Genomic DNA, 5109 nt, shown 5'->3' on the forward strand with positions numbered 1-5109 from the left:
CTGTTTTATGATATTGCGATTTAGTGTCTGCATATTTAATAATTTTGATAAATTCATCATATAACTGAAACTGATTTGTGTCTAATAAGTCAGTTTGTGGCAGTTGACAATGTTTTATGTATCTTTCAAATTTTTTATAATTGGTGCCAATTACAAATTTATTCTGACTACCTGTGCAACTGATGTTAACACTAACAGGTATAGATAGTTTCAAAAGTATCGAATGGTGATCTTATATATTAATAATGTAGAGTGCAGTGGATACCTCATAGGCCATTCTGTTTCTTATGAATATGTGATCAATGCAACTAGTCGAGTTGTACACTTCTCTCGTATTGCCATCGATGTAAGCAAGAAACCCATGAGTAGATAATATATTTTTATATTCTTCAGTTTTACTATTACTCTTATGAAGGTCCAAATTTATATCCCCGCTAATATGATATTGTCATATTTTAAGTTTTTATAGTTATATAGTCCCAAATATAAACCATATCAATTCTTATATGTTATGGATTGAAGATTTGTAACTAGCAATGACGGGTTACAGTGTGAAATCATGTTCTCAGCATAATAATTTCTCAATAATTATCCAACCCTTGAATGGGTTGCTGTTTCAACTGATTTCTGGCACCTCACAACTATACCTTTTAGTTAACTGACACCTTTCAATTATCCAACCAGCATATCAATTTTACACTGTGGTCAGATAATTAAAGCTGGATTAAAACATTTATTAACTTTGGTATGTATGCTAAGGAAACACTATAATCAAGAATTGTGAAAAGTAATAATAATAATAATAATAAATTCAGGTAACGTTGTTTTCAAAATCAATCTTCTAATTTTAAGCAGAATAAAAACACAGCGAACTCTCACTATACCAAACACTGATATAACAAATTATCAGAAAGTCCCAACTGAAACTAAACAGACACAGTGCTAAAGAAAATTTCCTTTAGCAAAATATTATTATTATTATTATTATTATTCAGGCCTCCATGGAGTCAAAAGACTCATCGTGGGAGGTCCTTCCTAAGAACATAAAGTCTGTCAAGACTCATCGAGGGGAGGTCCCCCTAAGAAACACACAGTCTATCATACCACTCCTTAAACTCATTGACCGTTCTCGCTCTCACCACTCCATCAGGCAATGCATTCCACGGCTCAACCACCCTCCACACAAAGAAATCACTCCTTACCCTCTTGCTCACAGTTTCCTTTCGTAACTTCCAGGGATGGCCTCTTGTCATCACTCCCTCCCGCTGTTCAACCAAGCGAAAGAACTCCCCAGTGTCAACCCTGTAACCACCTCTCAACAGTTTAAAAGTCTCAATCATATCACCTCTCCTTCTTCTATCCACCAAACTCTGCAGTCCACATTCCCTCAGCCGATCCTCATAACTCTCCTTGTACAGTCCTGAAACCATCTTTGTCATCCGTCTTTGTATCCTTTCAACAGTTAATTTATCCCCTTCAAATCCTGGGGACCAAATCTGAGAACAATAGTCCAAGTGTGGTCTGATCAGAGACTTATACAACGGAATGATAACCCTTTTATCTCTGCAGGTCAGTGTCCTTCTCATAATTGCAGCAATCCTCTGTGTTACCTTCACCACCTTTGCAATATGTCCCCTAAACTTCAGGTTTCTATCAATCATCAACCCCAGATCTCTTGTCTCCCCTACTTCCTCCAGTATAACTCCTCCCATAGAGTATGCAGCATCCCATCGATGTTTCCCAAACCTCAAGACCTTACATTTTGCTGCATTAAACTGACACCCCCATTCATTTGCCCATCTATCTAGCTTATTCAAATCCTCTTGCAGGGCTACCACATCTGCACTATTACTAATAATCCTTCCCAGCTTCGCATCATCTGCAAACAACTGAATATCCCCTTGCAATCCACTGGCAATGTCACTGATATAAAGGTTAAACAATATAGGTTCTAGTACTGAGCCTTGTGGGACCCCACTTGTAACCCTCTGCCTCCTTGAAACTGCTCCACAATACACAACTCTCTGATACCTATCAGACAGCCAATCCTGAATCCAGTTGACCAATCTGACCCATGTGCTGCAACTTAAATATCAGCTTATCATGTGGTATCATGTGGTACCCTGTCAAATGCCTTCGCTAAGTCTAAGAAAATTGCAGTATATGCCTTTCCCTCATCTAATGTTCTTGTAACTTTATTATAAAAGGCTAGCATATTGCTAAAACAAGAGCACCCTCACAGATAACATTACCCTCATCTGCCCAATGCTGTATACAGTCCCTCACTATTTTCTCCAAGATCTTAACTACTGATGACACACAAACTGGTCTATAATTGGACACTTCCAGTCTGCTACCGCCCTTATGCAATGGCACTATCTTACCTTCCTTCCATTCCCTGGGCACCTTTGCCGAAGCCAGACTTTCATTGAAAAGCCAGGTTAAAGGCACTGTCAGTTCCCTAGCACATTTTCTCAAAACTCGTGGTGAAATACCATCGAGTCCCAAAGCTTTAGTGACATCCAGAGTACTCAGTATCTGACACACTCTCCTCCTGTACCTCTAAACCTCGAACCAGCCCTATCCTGCTAGCATTAAAACTGACAACTCTAGGATGAAATACTCCAATAAAATGTTCATTGAACAATTCCACTATTTCCTCTGCATCAGTCACTCTATTCCCATTTTTATCCCACAATATCATTCTTCCACAGTCATTTCTCCTCCTACTGGCCACATAGCTAAAAAATTCCCTAGGATTTTCTTTGGATCTTAGGGCCAATCTCCTCTCATATTCCAGTTTCGCTTTCCTTACCACAGTAGTCACTCTTCTGGCCCGTGTCTTATATTCCTCATGCATCTTCTCTTCACCTGTCTCCTTATATCTCTTCCATAGCCACCTCTTTTCCTAAAAAATTCCCTAGGATTTTCTTTGGATCTTAGGGCCAATCTCCTCTCATATTCCAGTTTTGCTTTCCTTACCACAGTAGTCACTCTTCTGGCCTGTGTCTTATATTCCTCATGCATCTTCTCTTCACCTGTCTCCTTATATCTCTTCCATAGCCACCTCTTTTTCGTATGCAATTCCTGTTTATTATTGTTTGTAATCCACTTTACTCCAAATTGTGTCCTCTTCTTCACTCGTGGTATACAACTTACCATTGCTGCTAACAAATATTCTCTCACAATTTCCCACGCACTAATGATATCCCAAATTCTTTGTGATAAATTCTTTATCACAAACTATTTCTGTAGTCTCCATAGCCATAAATATCACAATGAAACATGTATAAAGATTCTAAAAAATAAACAAAGCATGAGCAACTTTCAAAATGAACTATAAACTCAAATATATAAATACTACTGGTGGGCAAAAAAGTGAATCATATTGATTTAGTGGCAAAATTGAAAGAAAATGTAGACTGACTCAGCAAAGAAAGCATACAGTGAATTTAGAGTTTACTTTTGTACAAATATAATATTATTAACATCTGACCTCCATGGAATCAGAGACTCATTGTGGGAGGCACACACTATTGCACACAATGCTCATCCAACCATGCTTTAAACTGATTCAATGTGTCTACATTCACAACACATCCAGGCAATGCATTCCACTCACCAATACTCTCCCTGCAAAAACCTCATCCTCACTCCTCTGCTCACACCATCCTCATACAGTTTCCAGTGATTGGCCTCTTGTTTCCCCCCCATCTCCCATTCTATGAAAGATCTCTTCCATGTCAACCTGATAAAAACCCCTGCCTAACTTATACTGTATGTCTCAATCATATTCCCCACCTCTCTTTCTTCTACTCATGAGGCTTTGAAATTTACATTCTCTCAATCTGTCCTTGTACTCCAGCTGTGATAAACTATTCATAAGCCCCAATCATAGCTACATAAGCACAATGTTTTTCTGAAAAAAATTCTCCATAATAAAAGTATCCACTAAAACAAACCAATCCTGTGGTATTCATTTTTATGAGTTTGATATATTATTATTATTATTATTCAGGCCCCCATGGAGTCAAAGGACTCATCGAGTGAGGTCCCTCCTAGGAAATACAGTCTATCATATCATATAGCGAAGATTAACTGTATATGCAAGTAGAGAAAAATAAGACCTCCATGTTTGTTACAGGAAGTTAAACATGCTTGTAAAAAGAAATACTGAAAGAAGTTTCTGGCTGTTATATCAGCATGTGCTCTCTGAAAAAAAAAGGGAAAAAAAAACATGCTAGTTTCATACAAAGTTAAACCAAAATCACAGGAAGACTATGATGAATACAGAAATATCAAGTAAGGTAGAAAATGTGCCAGAGGTTCTTGAAATAGCTTAGAAACAGAGGAAAGAATACTGTAAAAGGAATCAGAAATGATAAACATGGCATAAAAACTGAAGATCTGGATGTGCGTAGTAATTATCTTGAAAGGTTATTAAATGACAGTTAAATGTGTAGTGACAGAAGTGTTAGAAAATATTTATACAGAAAGCAATCAAGAGCACATATCAAAACATAATATGAGAAGAACTATTAGATACCAGAAATGCAGAAAGGCAGCTGGAATATATTATTATTATTAAACAAGAACTCATGGAGTCAAAGACTCATCTAGGAGGTCCTTTTATCTCACACACATCTCATCATACCGTGTCTTAAACACATTCAAACTCCTTGCAGACACCACACTCTCAGGCAAGGCATTCCAATCATTCACAACTCTGCACGAAAAAAACCTGCCTCTCACTCCCCTACTCACACCCTCTTTATACAGTTTCCAGGGATGACCTCTGGTTCTCCCCTGATCTCCCACTATTCTCTGTAGAACTTCTCCAGCATCAATCCTATAACAACCCCTTACTAACTTTGATAGCTCTCTATCATATCTCCCCTCTTCCTTTTGTCCACCAGACTCTGCAAATTGCATCTCCTCAATGTTTCCTCACACTCGACATTCCAGAGATCAGAAACTACCTTAGTCAGTCGCCTTTGGACCATTTCCAACATCTCTTCATCCTTCTGAAAACCAGATGACCAAATCTGGGCACAATAGTCCATGTGTGGCCTAATCAAAGCCTTATACAATGGAACAAGAATCTCCCTA

Source organism: Typopeltis vanoorti, chromosome 1 (genome assembly GCF_054136105.1).
Source record: "Typopeltis vanoorti isolate ZY-2024b chromosome 1, IOZ_Tvanoo_1.0, whole genome shotgun sequence".
Classification (NCBI taxonomy): domain Eukaryota; kingdom Metazoa; phylum Arthropoda; class Arachnida; order Uropygi; family Thelyphonidae; genus Typopeltis; species Typopeltis vanoorti.